Genomic DNA, 15711 nt, shown 5'->3' with positions numbered 1-15711 from the left:
ACGACACAACAAAGTATGCAAAGCGATTCCTTGGCATATCTGCAAAAATTTCAACATCCCAGTTCCAGAAAACTCATGGAAACACGAACCAGGGGCAATCGTTGAAAATAATGACGTCATGCTCACGTATAACCTCATGAGCCCATCGAGAATGAACATAGAAAACAAAGCCTTGCGACCAGACATCATTCTCAGGAACAAAAAGGAAAAGACAGCATTGCTGGTTGAGATATCAGAGCCTAGCGATTTTGGCTTAACTAATACAGAAATCAAGAAAATGACAAAATATCAGCACCTCAAAAATGAGATCAAGAGATCTTGGAAGCTGAGGAATGTCGAAATTGCATCTTTGATAATTGGAGCAACAGGAATAGTAAAGAATAGCCTCACTGATATTTTGAAAACCATCCCTGGGAATATCACTACAAATGAACTACAATTGGAGGCAGTCCGGGGTTCGGTGACGATCCCGAAAAGAACCCGTGGAACAAAACTCTGAGAGCAACAAAGTTGAACAACCTGGTCCCTGAACGATGATCCCTTACCAAAGCGAAGGTGGATACTTTGAGTCCTGGGAGGACTTTGTTCCACTTCCTGAAACCCGCAATTGGAGATAACAACCAACGACACACACACACACACACACACACACACACACACACACACACACACACACACACACACACACACACACACACACACACACACACACACACACACACACACACACACACACACACTGTGTGACATCCGCATTGCTCACCTGAGTTGTGGTTCCGTGCGTGCTGACACTACTGGTTATGACGTGCATGTATCGGGTAAGCGCTGCTGTCCATGAGAGTTGCTCCCCAGAAGGTTTTTCAGAGAGCAAGAAGTCCATGTGCAAGTATGTACTTATTGGTAGAAAATGAAGCCTTAATACAAAAGAAAACACAGGAATTAATTTTGTTTCTATGGGTTCAGTTTAATGCAGAAATTTGTGTGGCTTTGTCTCCCTTTGGATCGAATAATCCTCGATTAATGAGGCTCAAGATTGTAAACCTTATGATTGATTATTTTGTGCAAGTTACCATGTCACAGCTTTAACATCTGTATTGCAGATAGGATAGCCAGCTAATAAAATGTCTCCTCGATGCTGTCAGTTCTCCTTGCTGCTGACATAAGAGCTAAGAACTGACAGACACTCTTGTCGTAGCTGATTCCACCGGGAAGCTAATCTCAGATTGACCCATGACTTGTTGGCTGGATCGCACCTAATTCCGTCGATGCGAGAAGCTAAAGTTCGAGTCCATTTCACAAATTTGTTTGGGAGAAGATATCTTATGGAAATCCATAGTGTTGTCTGCCAAGAGAGAGCAGGATACATTCATGGTCCAATTGAAGGTTCTCTTTTTCAGAGCTTGGACCCTTTGGATGAAGACCTAGATGTGGCTGTCTTGTCTGTGCCACAAATATCTATGGGGTATGTCTCAACAGGCATTGTTAACCTCCGCCATCTTCGAAGATGGATGGAGGTTACTGTTTTCACCTCTTTCTGTTTGTTTGTTTGTTTGTTTGTTTGTGAACAGTATTACAGAAAAACTCCTCGACGGATTTCGACGAAATTTGGTGGGGGGGGGGGGGGTTAGGTATGGTCCAAGGATCATGCCATTAAATTTTGGACTTGGTCCCCCCCCCAAAAAAAAATTGTTAGAGAAAAAAATTATATATATTTTTTGCATTTCTACATGTTGTAAGTGATTTCCAACCCCCCTCCCCCCAAAAAATTGTTACCCCCCCCCAAAAAAGAATTTTTTTTGGCATTTCTACATGTTTTGTGATTTCCAACCCCCCCAAAAAAATTTGTTACCCCAAAAAAAATTGTTAGAGAAATGTTTTTTTTTTTTGCATCTCATGTTTTAAGTGATTTCCAACCCCCTTTAAGTGATTTCCAACCCCCCCCCAAAAAAAATGATTACTCCCCCCAAAAAGAAAAAAATATATTTTTTTGCATTTCTACAAGTTTTAAGTGATTTCCAACCCCCCCCAAAAAAATTGTTACCCCCCCCAAAAAAAATTGTTTTAGAATTTTTTTTTCTTGCATTTCTACATGTTTTAAGTGACTTCCAACCCCGCCCCCCAAAAAAATTGTTACCCCCCCAAAAAAAAGAATTTTTTTTTTGGCATTTCTACATGTTTTAAGTGATTTCCACCCCCCCCCCCCGAATCATATTTAATGAATAAGATATAAGGTTCACTTGAGTGACACAGCAGTATTGGCGGCAGAGGTTTTGCACTCTCCTGAGTGTTCCCCCTCGAGTTCATTTTGTGTTTGTACCATTCCTAAATTTACGGATTAGAGATCATTCGGCTATAGAAGACAATTATAAAGGGATGTCCTTGGTTTAGCCTTTTTCATGCTCACATCTGAACTTCAAGCTCATGATTCAAGTTCACCATGTTCAAATTCCATTTTCCAAATGTTTGTCTTTCATGTCCTTGGGTCCTCGTAATTAATTGTTCAGGTGCTCTACTATCTCTCAATGTCTTTATTCTCCACGTGATATGTGACTTGGTTCCTTAAAATGAGACTTTGTATACTCTGAAAGGACCATCAGGAAACCTCTCCGATCTACATTTTTTTTTTTTTTACAATCCTCTTAAGGAAGTGCAGTCATTCATACTCCTGGGTCTCACTATGAGCCACAATATTTCTTGGGAAAACCACATTTCAAAGTTGGCCTCTGAAGCCAGCCGCCGACCGGCCATCCTCCATCGTATAAAGTCCTTGGCACACCTGAACTCCTATTAGTTGACAAGGCTTTCATCTACAGCTTGATGGAGTACTGCTCCCCCCACTGGGTTGGCACCCCGCCTCACATCTTGCTCAGCTTGATGCCATGGAGACCAAGGCCTTCAAGATCATTAGAATCTCTCGTGAATGGAGCTGAGTGTATGGGTCTATCACATCGCCATTGCAGACAGGTCGGTGGTCTCTTTGTCTTCTCCTGCCTCCTTTCTGATCTTACACCTTCTTCTCTTTCTGTGGTTTGTACCTCGCCGCCCCCCCCCCCCCCCCGGTTTATGCAGTGCACACACGGTTCGCCATGAACTCGCTTCTCATTAAACTACATAAATCTAGGATCACGCTCACTTGCACTCATTCGTTCCTCTTTTCTTCCACATTCTCTTCAATCTCATTCTTCCCTCCATGTCTTCAAGACAGCTTTTGAGCACCATCTCAGAACGTCCCCAACCCAAAACCTTGATCTTTTCTGCCCTCGTTAACTCCTCTCCCCAATCTTAATCCCTCCTCCTTTCAAATTTCCAGTTTTCCCTCCTGAGAGTTTCCTTCTGTATCCATCTTGTTCACTCCCATGCATTCTCTCCTGCCACTCATTCTTCCCCTCACTCATGGTTTGTCCAAGTCTGCCTCTGTCTTGGCCTTCAACTCCACTGTTGGTGGTTCCCCCTTTTTCAAGTGTTCCTTTTGTTCTGTTGTGTCCTGTTGTGTCCTGATCCATTCAGTGTACTAATTCTCGCTCTTCCGCAAGCCTCGACTATGTACTTTATACAAAAAAAGAAAAAGTAAAGGGATGTGGATGTTGAGTTTGATTACATTAATCGCAAGAAAAGAGTCGATACATACACGACGACGAAGTTGATGGATTAAGTTGAAAGGTTCTGGTTACAGGACAAGCACGATGGACCAATTGTCCTTCTGAGTTTCTTGTCCTGTAACGTTTCAACTTTCATCCGTACAACAAAGCCTTCCATTCAACAGTTGACAAATGGGGGCCTCTGGTGTTTTGTATAAGAATTGCAGCCTTGTGTGAAGGAAGATTGCCTTTGCCTGATGCACAAAGACACAGCATTTTGAAGGCTATATAGTCCTTTGGAGGTCTTGCGAAATTGGCTCCTTTGTGCTCCATCACAATGTTATCGTCGAGAGGAGTACATCTTGGCCAGGATCAACTGACGTTCCTGGTGCCCTCAAAACGTGGCAAATATATCCCTAGTTGGTAATTCTTCTTTGATCTTCCCCTGCATACCAAACCTAGAACTTTCCCCTTTGGTTAACTAAAACTGACCAATACACTCGAGGGAATTGAAGAAAAAGAAACATCTTCCACGTGCTATCTGAGTTGCTGGTGAGAATTCAACAGGGCTATCTAACTTGGTACGTGTTCTGAGAGAAAGGACTTCAAAGTTCTGCTTCCAATATGGAATCAAATTTGTCTCTCCTTGTTTGAGGCTCAGTTTCATGTTGCAACTTTTTAAAATAATTTTTTCAGAACTGCCAGAATCAGAGGTGTATCTTTTTTATCTTTTTTTTTGCTGCTATCCTCCAGAAGTTTGGTTTTTTTCTATTCAAATTGGGGTCATGCTGTGCTTTTGATCGCCTGTGGGCTCGAACGCCATGAAAGCACGGCTGTCCTGATGCAGTGCCGGCAGGTGGTGCTGTATGTTCCGAAGGAGGTGGTGCATGTCATGCTCCTCATGGAGATTTGAAGCCGGCTGTCCATTCTGCATTTAGCTTGTGGACATAAAAGATCTCTCATTCTCGCTGAAAAAGTGGTAGAGCAAAAAGGGTAGAGCATCCCAGTCAAATTCCTGACTTGTGTATGTGCCATTGATGTCGATTTATTAGTTATTTGGTAAGAATGGCAGGAAGGCATCGAAATTGACGGCATGTGGAGTAAGCACAGGCATAATGGACAAAATCACTTTCGTTCCTTGTATATCCTTGTCATGTCAAATGATGTGCAGTTTTTGCTGGCATTTCAACGCGAGTTTAGCAGCGGAGGCTCTCCCACAGCGGAGTATGTAATGAAGGCAAGATTTACAGACATGCTTTGATTGCAAAATGTCACCAACCTTTTCGTTCTGTTGACCTGTGACAGTGCACCGCCTTTCATCAAAGTGATGTTTCACAGGCATTTACCTGGTTGTTATCCCTGACACGCGAAGCGAAAAGCGGAGTTTAGCAAATTGGTTCACTTTGTCTGTCTGTCTGTCTGTCTGTATGTCTGTCTACAAACTCCAATTTGTAATCGAGGAACAACTTGGTTTCAATTGATTGTTATATTTTGAATGCGAATCAGAACATGAATCAGAAAACGAACCTGGAGGTCAGCAACACTTTGGCTCTGACTTTGACCGTGCATCATAGAGGAGTGAGATAATCGTTTTAATGCCTGTCTGCCTTCCTGGCAGTCAAACCAAATTGAAAATAATTCCAAAAAAGGAACTTACTGTTTCGAAGGCCTTCACAAAGGACACAAACACCAGGCACAAATAACTAACGTAACATGTTAAATAGGGTGGTGGTGTGAAAGATGCTGCATCAATGGCTGTAAACTTCTCGAATATTTCCTCCCCCCCCCAACCTTCATAATGCGTAATTTTATTTTCATTCAATTATCCGCTTGAACACTGTGGAGCACAAATCGCCTTTTTGGTACTCTCAAAATCCTTCCGTTTAGCTGGACTTGGACAGAATATGACGGTATTTTACATCATCTCAACCAATCAGATTTGCTGCTCGCAGATCTCTTCATCGGAGCATTAACCATCTTTTGCTCTGACGAAGGGATTAACAACTGAAAGGTCAGCTTCTCCTTGCTTCCCATAGTGGTTCGCGTCCCTCAGTCAACTTCCTGTTATTTTAATCGATTGTTCTATCAACCTTTACCTGCCAACGTACATGTACATCTTTACAGCTTCTACTCGTACAATCAAAGGAATTACAAAAGCTTTCACTCAGATGAGACAAGTGTGTCTGGAGCTGGTAAATACCTTGAAAAGCAATTCATCGTTTTGTTTGCAATTTGCATGCAAGGTTAGTTGTGACTACTGTATAAACAAAAGTCCAGGTTAAATTTGACGTGCCCTTTTGGAGTCTGCAGGTAGTTGCATAATACCTCAAATAACTACCCGCATTTAATTTAATTACCGAGACACCATTTCTTTATGGGTAGCGAACAAGTCGCACTCACTGGCCTTGCACTCAGATGGTTCGTCTACCCCTCCGACTCTGCACGCACAGGTGACCTTGTGGTGCTGTATCCAGAAGTGAGCAACGTGGCGTGAACTGTGATTCAAACGTGCAGCGATACCAGAAAGAAAGTCTCGACTACCTGGGCTGCACCGGAGATTATTACGGCGATGCAAATCCCGTACGTACCAACAACATTTCCAAGTTTCCGAAGTGCCCCTTTTTTGGAACAGCACCTGTGCAGATATCACAATGATTCCTTCACTGTGCAGGTTTTTCCTTTTTTTGAATCGATTAAAGTTTTTTTTTTTTAGCAATCTCTTCTCGTTTATCTTTACACCCCATATTTTCCAGTAAATTTATTACAAACTCTATAAGTGTGGGCGTTAAACATACTACAGTATCTTCGGAAAAGATTTGGCCATTTTTAACCACTACCCTAATCAAATTGAATTACTGTGTTTTTTTTTTTTGCCCCTGCTTTTGGAAAAAAGGCAGGGGGATATTGTAATCTTGTCTCTGTCTGTCTGTCTGTGTCCGTCACACTATCTCCTCCTCAATGGTTGTGCAGAAATTCACCAAACTTGGGAGTGGTGATCACCAAGCAAGAGCAGTTTCAGGGGGCCATAACGCAATCACGGCACATTTTAATATTTTCTTTTTTAATTAAACTTTGTGTACGCAATCAACATTGAGGGATGCATGAAATACGTTGCGATTTTTTGGGGGACTTTACTCCTGGTGCATGCCTCAAGAAGTGGGGACTCTGGGTCACAGGGGTCAAAACAGAAAGAAAAAAAAACAACTAAAACTTGACTTTGGATCATTCCTGTTGGAACTTTTTGCCATCTTTCAACTTTGCTTTTTTAGGGTTTATTGCTCGATTTTATTTTGTATAATTAGCATTCTTCATTTCCTCCTCTTCCCTTTTATAAGTGGTGGGGTCGAATGGCACCAATCTTCTGCCCTTCCTTAACCACGATATTCCTCCACCCACCTCTGGCCTCAGCCAACTCTCTCCACTCTCCAACCACTCCTACCTAACAGATATCCATCCTCACACAATCCTCCCATCTCAACCACGGGCTAACTCTTTTCCTCGTACCTTGCTCCTTCAATCTATTCGCTCTTTTTGCCATCCTCTCTTCCCCCATCCACACCAAGTGTCCAGCCCATCTCAGCCGGCATTTCACCAATCTCTCCGTCAAGCTCATCTCCACACCAATCTCCTCCCTCAGTTCATCCATCCTCCTTCTATCCACCCTCTTCACTCCTATAATCCTCCTGATCCAGTTGTTCTCGCAAACCTGCAGCCTCTGTTGTTGTCTCTGTCAGTGGCACCGTCTCTAGACCGTTAAGGTAGGCCAGTGTGACACACGACATCAGAACCTTCCCTTTGAATTTTCTTGATATCTTTGTCTGCCATTACTCTATCCACCCTCCTCCACGCATTCGCACCCTCCCGAGTCCTCCTCCGTGCCCCTGTCTCGGATTTACCATCCCCAGTCACTGTTTCACCCAGATACTCGAACCTATTTCCATACCTGATCTCCTTCCCCTCAAACCTGGTATTCATATAATTTCGCTGCTGCATGACCCACATCACCTCAGTATTCTCCATACCATCATCTCCATGTAATACTCATCTTCAGCCCATGCTTCCAAAATGCCTCCTTCCACTCCCCCTGTACTTCCTGCATCTCCTGCCCACTCTCCACCATGACAGCCAGATCGTCCGCATACTACCCCTCAAGCTCACCTTCCTGCTTATCAGCTCCATTATAATGAACGGAGGTAAACTTCCGAATTTTCTTTTTCTACAACCTTCAAAATCTTTATTTTATTTCCTTTGATTTGTAAACCTGAACAACGAACACAAATTGCTTTTTCCAAAACCCTTCCGTTTATTTGTATTTGGACAAAATATTGTGGACTTTTACGTCATCACGACCGATCAAATTTTCCACTCACAGGCCCCACCCATGTCCTTGTTTCTCAAGATCGCACAGGGTAAGTTGTTCCATGAACTTTCTAGTTTAATGTCTTTTTTTTTTTTTGAAGAATAAACTACCAAAATTTTTTTTTTATTGTTTAAATGATTGATGTTTCCTTTTCCAGTAAACTTTAACCTTTTTTAAAAAAAATTATTCTTGTGAATGATAATCGTACACTTTGACATCATTTTCAAAACCAGTATTTTGAAAACGTCACTATCTTATGAGTCCATTTAGGTGAAGTATTCAGGTAGACGACTGTAACAGCTTGGTGAAGGAGGGAGCAATGTTATGACCAGAATCTAATTTACATCTTGTGAAATATGATCAAAGCAGTCATTCTGATGTCCTGGAGGACACTGCACCTACATATCCACCACTCCACTGTAACCACGTTGGAGCTCCACAAGAGGACACCATTGGGCTGCTTATCGTAAAGAGACATGTGAAACATATCAGCTTTGCTTGATGTTATGCCTTCCACTGCATAAGTGCAACAGTCAATCTTAAAGCATTGGAACTATGATGGAAAAAGTGTAGGATTGGAAATGGAACTATTATGATTATTTCCCCATTACTTGCCATTGGTTATAAAGTGGTTGTATCTGTATGGGTTGGTAAGTAGCTCAGAGGTGTGTGTGCTCGCCTTTGATCGGTCTCGCCAGGGTTTGAATCCCGACCGAGCGATAAATTGTCACCCCGGTGTATTGCATGCAGAATGAGGCATCATTGTGTATGACGTCCAACAGAAGGGCGTTAGGTCAGAAGATCCTTCTGCCAGGAAATGTAAAATTATATAATGGGACATCTATTTATTCGTTAGACAATGGGCTGATTTTTTTTTCCCTTCCCTTTCCCTCCCCCTTAATCTGTTCCATGCGTACTCACTCTTTCCCTTCTCTCCAACGATCTCCCTCTAAACTTCCTTTGTCTTCCTTCTGCCACTATTCCCAGACTCCCCTACCTTCCTTTTTCTTTCCTATCCACCCCATTCCTTTATTTTCTCAATTGAACACACCTCCTTCCAGAGTCAGACAAAGATAGATCCCCTTGCATGGTGGCTATTTTTATGGCTGTGAAAACAAGAAAAAAAACCCCAAAATGTGACAGGGTAAGTGTATGTTATGGATGATCGAGAACTGTAAACTCATGCTTTGGATGAAAGACAATGGTCAGGTCAGGTCAGGTATGGGAGCATGCGCCGGAACGGTGCGTTGCTGCGTCCGCTTTCTGCCGGTACTACAGGGGCCTCCGTCTGGCCATCCCCCAGGCAGATGCCAGGCCCATCCCCATCTCCTTGAGACAACGGTAGTGCAAACAAAATCCAGTTTTCTCGTCATTAAACACAATTCTGAGTAAGGCTATGAATAAGATCTTTCCAGTGGTCATCCAATTCAAAAATTAACTTTGTACCCGGCCCGATATCTGACTCGAAGTGAGTGCACCAGTTTGGGATCCATTCAGCATTGTAGTCTCGACCTTATCAAATGTTAATAAGATACGGGTTAGTTCTCACAATTCACTCCCAACGCTCGGCCCTTGCGAGAATACTATTGTCATTTTTAGGATTGAAGAAGATTTCTCTATCCCTTGTCTTTGGGTGACCAACCTCTCTATCCTCTTTCTTCCGGAAAGAAAAATCTTTTATGACCACAGACGTCCAATTATCATCGGTATGACAGGGATGAATCGATGAGATTTTGGTGAAGATCCGGATCCTGATGCTACAATTTTTCAAGTGATTGTTCAGCATTGAGAGGTAGGATCAAAACGATACCGAGCGCAATATTTCTTAAAGTTGTGGACAGTTTATGGCTAGACTTGGTGGATAAGTTGGTTCGGTTAAAAGAACAACCCGATTAAATTTTAGTTAAGATGCCAATGCAGATCCGGCCTGTCATTGGGATACGTAACATAAAATGTTCAGATTGGCGGAGGTATGCGCTCTACCCAGTTTATACCCATTCTAGTTTATCATATCAATTTGTGCTATTATCGGACTGCCGTTGTGCAAGTTGTTAATTATTTAAATGGTGGACCTTGAAGGTCGATAACTCTACTTCTTAAAGTCAACCCCCCCCCCTCCCAACATGAAGTGTCCCTCTTAGGTCATTATGACGATTGCACAGGGCTTCCAGCTCATGCAAAACCTCAATTCGTTGTAAACATCAGGCCCTTTTCTGGTGACAACCGTTGTGTTGTTGATAAGGAAATTAAAAAATTGAGATAAGAGTGGATATGGGAAATAAAATGTATAGCCTTCGATAAAACGCATGGAAAACTTACCAAATGTTGGTTTTCGAGGAACGACAAGTGAATGCTACTTTAGAACCACATCTTCACCATTCCCTTTGGTCGCTTTCACGACACTGCCCTATATTTTCACAAGCAGACACCGTGCATTTGACAACCTGATGCAGGACCTGTCCAGTGCAAATAGCTATTATTAGTCTAATGTTCTTGAAATTTCATAACAACATTTGCCCGTTCACCATATCTGATATTCAATCTCAGCTGTTGCAAGATATGTCTGTAATTGTGCTTTTTTCACTGACCCCGTGGGACCTCACATGTTCTTCTTATTAATTATTATATTTGATGATATTAAATGAAGAAACCAAGATGCCTCATCTGTTGGACTCGCACTTCATTCAGTAATTCCGTCTGCTGGTTGCATCGATGCCGGAGCATGGATGTGCCGCTGATGTAGATCCACATTGAATTGCCTTGCTTGAGAAACACCAGGATGAGGACCCAGAGTTATGATTTCCGGTAATGCTGAAGTAGACAAAGCACACTTAAGAACTACCTCTGACTGGCAAATGATGAGAAGATGCTATTATGCCTGTCCTGTTGTACTTTTTCCACAATATGCAAATGGTCTTCAGTTTGTTTAACCTCTCCCACCACTTTTCTCTTTCTTAAAGCACTTTGCTCAATAATCCTTTCTCTCAAAACCCAATTACCAGTCGGTCTTTCAGTATATTGTAATGCCTTAAGCTTTTATTATGTAAAACCTCTTCACCAGTGAGATGAGCAGGAAACAAAGGCATTGTTTGTTGGAGGCTGTTGAAGAACCTCAAGTCTAATTCTTGCTTAACCACTCACCAATTTTTTTTTCAGGTCTTTCCATCTGATTAATTGAACAACGTCGTCAATCACCAATCGCTTTGGTAACTTTTGGCATTGTGAGCATCAATCGGTCTGAGCCTCAATGGTTAGAACCATCCATCCTCCTGTGCTTCTTCACCAAGGAGCTGAACCTCCTGACTTTGTTTGTTCTCGAAGTATTTTAGTTTTTATCACCTCTCAAAGGAACTCGATCAGATGCTGTTCTAAAGTTCCAAGCTTGTTGGACTCACATAACCGACTGTTTTGCAATAAAGACCCTAATTTCCTTTTCTAATTCTTTTCGGATTATCGGTGCTGTATACTTGAACCGTAACCTGAGCAACGAGAGATGTTTGCATCGCAAAGGCTCATGGGAGAGCCTCATTGAAGAAAGGAAGCCCACAAACTAAAATATATAGAGCTATCCATTTGGCATTTCCCACAGCCTTCACTGCCTTAATAATAATGCTGTTGATATATGTATATGTGTGTGTGTTTGGTACTATGTAAAAGTTTTGGTTATTTTCACTTTTGTGGTGCTATTCCCTGTGAAACATTTGTGGGAAGTTAGAAGTGTGCAATATAATAAATATCGATACCATTCCTTTCGTGCCGTAAATGCACATAGCGCTGCCGAGGCAATTTCATTGGCAAGGAGTATCGTCCTGGACGGGTCGCCACTCTGACGCAGGTTAATGGTTATTACCTCGGTACACTGGTACTCGTTTCGCCGACCTCAGAAGGGCGACAGGCTCAATCAATCCCACCTGGTGTGAATTCAACGGTTAACAGGGGCTCGACCTCAGGGCCCTAAGGTCCCAAGCCAGCCACCTTAACCGCGAAGCCAACACTAGGCCAGTGTACAATGTAGGTAGATAATAATGCAAACTTCTGTGAAAGTCAATTTAATATCACAGTTCCCTTTTTGGTGGATGAGTTGGTTAGGTTGCAAGAACAACCCCATTAAATTTTGGTTAAGATGTAAATGCAGGTCCGGCCTATCAGTGGGATATTAAACGTAAAATGTTCAGCCTGGTGGAGGTATGCGCTCTATCAAGTGCCATTCTAGGATATCGTACGAATCTGTACTGTTATCGTACTGCTGTTGTGCAAGTTATTAATGATGAAAATAATGGACCTACCAGGTGGCTCCACTACTTGGTCACCCCTCTCCCCCACCCCCCTTCCACCCTTGCACATGTTGTGTCCCTCTGAGGTCAGTATGAGGTTTGCACAGAGCTTCCAGCTCATACAAAACCTCAATTAGTTGCTCAACATCAGGCCCTTTTCTGGTGACAGCCATTGTTGACAATGAAAATAAAAAATTGACATGAGTCGATATGGGAAATAAAATGTATACCTTTCGATCAAACGTATGGAAAACCTACCAAATGTTGGTTTTTAAGGAACGACAAGTGAACGCTACTTTAGAACCACATCTTCACCACTCCCTGTGCTGAATGCTGGCATCCATCGCTTTCACGCAACTTCCTTTTTTCTTATATCTATACGAATAAATGTCAATGTGTGTCATTGAGTCTCCTCTATAACTCCAAAGCCATGAAATCTAGCAGCCTGAAACTTTGTATGTGTACCAATGGAATGCCAAGGAAGTGCAGGAGTGAAAATTTGATGTTTGGGTTGATTAAACCACCCCTTTTGAAGATAACTAATGGCCTTATTTAATTATATCCTTGACCATGTGATCCTCTGCTACCTCGCTCAATATGAGGTCTTAAGGTGTATCCTGGGGTCTGAAGCCGCCATGTTTTTTTGGCCTGCTCACCCATGCCTTGTTTTGGAACAGGCCGCAACAATTTCTTAACGATAGTTTTTGTTTTTTTTCACTCTCCTCACTCATATTATCGAATACTCGATCATCATACCTATGAATGACTGGATACATTGCAATGCTTATAAACGCCAGGAGACACCAGCGTTCGTGGCTTTATATCATTTCCGCACATGTGATAACATTGACAATCTCTTAAACTAAGCCGAATTACAAAATTTAAGCCCCATAATTGAATTTAGCAACAGTTCTGACTCCTAAAAAATGTGTTCATGTGTCTAATTCAGACAGAGTTTGGACATTTGGACAGAGCTATCGATTGCCAAGCCAGCCGTCCGTGTCAACCATTTCATTGGAGTGCTTGCTTGAGCGCTTAAGCTGCTTGCCGTGTGCCCAACTGTCGACGGTGCAGTTCGTGTCCCGATTGGGATGTACATTCGGCAGTTGCTGCAAGGTTGAGGAACATATATGGGTATACATGTGACCCTTGTATAATGTGTGTTCTGATAACGTGTTTTTGCTACAGCACAGATTTAATTAAACAACAACAACCACCACCACCACCGCACTCTGTCATTCTGAGCGAGTCGTTCGTGATGAGCCCAATCCCGACTGCATGAGAAATTCCAAGGTGCGGAGGGAGATGGAGAATGTCCTGATATGTTACAAGGTCGTCGATGAAAAACAGAAAATGAAGGCAGCCACTCACGTCTTCATTTTGAAGTTCTTCAAAAATATCCCAAGCGAATCAGCCTCCATTTCATCTTCTCAGCCTTCAACCTCAACTAGACAGCCTGCCACAACTGAATAAGCCTGCCACAAGCAATATGTACTGTATCCAACCCCAATCGTGGTCACTTATTTGACATTGGAGCAATACCCCTGGGCGCTCACCTGTTAGAGGCTGGATAAGATAACCAGGGTGCCACTGGGAGGCATGGATGACCCACAAAATATGTAACTGAGAGGAAAGTAAATACTTTTAAATTTTTTTTTTTTTACGCCATCAACAAACTTTGGTACATCACGGGTGATGAAGGTTGTGGTCAAGTTTCAGAATGGCATGTGTAGTTTCTGAGAAGAAAACAAATACCTATATTGGGGGGCAATCCAATAGACCCCCCTTTGGGCCGATTTTATTTCATTTATTTTAAATTTTTGATGCCATGAACAAACTTTGGTGCATTCACAGTGATTAACGTTGTGGTAAAGTTTCATAGAAATCACGTGTAGTTTCATACAAGAAAGCAAATACCTATTTTGGGGGGCAACGCCGGAGACCCCCCTTTGGGCCGATTTAATTTAATTTATTTTAAATTTTTGATATCATGAACAAATTTTGGAACATACACAGTGATGAACGTTGTGGTAAAGTTTCAAAGAAATCGTATGTGTAGTTTCAGAGAACAAGTTGCAAGTATCTGAGGATGGACGGACTGACAGACGGCCGACGCGCCATCCAATAAACTCCCTTGAACTGCACTTCAGGTGAGCTGAAAACTAATTCATTTTCATGTTTTTCTTTGTTGTATGTTTTATTTATGCATTGTTCACTGCTTTTTTTTGCCCCTCATCGCTCACCCACCCCTCCATGCTCCCCCTTGCTTCCTCGTTCCCCCACCCTTCCTCGCTCCCCCTTGCTTCCTCGTCCCCGCACCCCTCCTCGCTCCCCCTTGCTTCCTCATTCCCCACCCCTCCTCAGTCTCACGACCTCCTTACTCCTCCACCCCTATCTCCCCCCTCTTTTTTCTCCCCACCACTGAATATACCCATCATCCAGACAATGGATATTTCCGGACGGAACCTCCCCTTACACTGATTTAACTTGCCCTTCCCTCACGCTGCCTTCCCTTGACGTATCTGGACAGAGGTTATGTCCAGACGGTGGTTATCTCCGGATGAATCCTCCCCTCACACTGCCTTCCCTTGCCCTCCCCTCATGCTGCCTTCCCTTGCCCTCCCCTCATGCTGCCTTCCGTTGCCCTCCCCTCATGCTGCCTTCCGTTGTCCTCCCCTCACGCTGCCTTCCATTGCCCTCCCCTCACGCTGCCTTCCGTTGCCCTCCCCTCAGGCTGCATTCCGTTGCCCTCACCTCGCGCTGCCTTCCGTTGCCCTCCCCTCGCGCTGCCTTCCGTTGCCCTCCCCTCGCGCTGCCTTCCGTTGCCCTCCCCTCGCGCTGCCTTCCGTTGCCCTCCCCTCGCGCTGCCTTCCGTTGCCCTCCCCTCGCGCTGCCTTCCGTTGCCCTCCCCTCGCGCTGCCTTCCGTTGCCCTCCCCTCGCGCTGCCTTCCGTTGCCCTCCCCTCGCGCTGCCTTCCGTTGCCCTCCCCTCGCGCTGCCTTCTGTTGCCCTCCCCTCGCGCTGCCTTCCGTTGCCCTCCCCTCGCGCTGCCTTCCGTTGCCCTCCCCTCGCGCTGCCTTCCGTTGCCCTCCCCTCGCGCTGCCTTCCGTTGCCCTCCCCTCACGCTGCCTTCCGTTGCCCTCCCCTCGCGCTGCCTTCCGTTGCCCTCCCCTCGCGCTGCCTTCCGTTGCCCTCCCCTCGCGCTGCCTTCCGTTGCCCTCCCCTCGCGCTGCCTTCCGTTGCCCTCCCCTCGCGCTGCCTTCCATTGCCCTCCCCTCGCGCTGCCTTCCCTTGCCTTTCCCTTACGCTGCCTTGCCTTATCCTCCCCTCATGCTACCTTCCCTTTCTGCACTCCTCCTCTCTCCCCCCTCCTTCCTCACTCTCCCACCCCTTCTCGCTCCCCCTCCTTCCTCGCTCCCCCACCCCACCTTGATCTCCCTCCCTCTTTACCCCCCCTCCCTCCTCGCTCCCCCTCCTTCTTACTCCACACCCTCTCCCCC

The 15711-nt window shown here is 44.2% G+C and overlaps 1 long non-coding RNA gene across 3 annotated transcripts in view; it reads left to right on the top strand.

The window, feature by feature from the left end:
- The window catches only part of LOC147033796 (uncharacterized), a 29284-nt gene that overhangs the window by 9643 nt on the left and 3930 nt on the right, over positions 1–15711 (top strand). For 2 of the 3 annotated variants that reach the window (XR_015055423.1, XR_015055427.1), the window contains exons 3-4: positions 6029–6158; positions 14272–14362. This is a non-coding gene — a long non-coding RNA (uncharacterized LOC147033796). Of the gene's footprint in view, positions 1–1397; positions 1463–6028; positions 6159–14271; positions 14363–15711 lie in introns of all 3 variants that reach the window. The other variant, XR_015055426.1, reaches the window with a different exon arrangement.

The sequence above is a fragment of the Eptatretus burgeri genome, chromosome 1, assembly GCF_056783735.1.
Source record: "Eptatretus burgeri isolate ZD-2024b chromosome 1, Ebu_testis_v1, whole genome shotgun sequence".
NCBI lineage: Eukaryota > Metazoa > Chordata > Myxini > Myxiniformes > Myxinidae > Eptatretus > Eptatretus burgeri.
The sequence above is the reverse complement of the archived record's forward strand: the minus strand, read 5'-3'. Positions and strand labels throughout refer to the sequence as shown.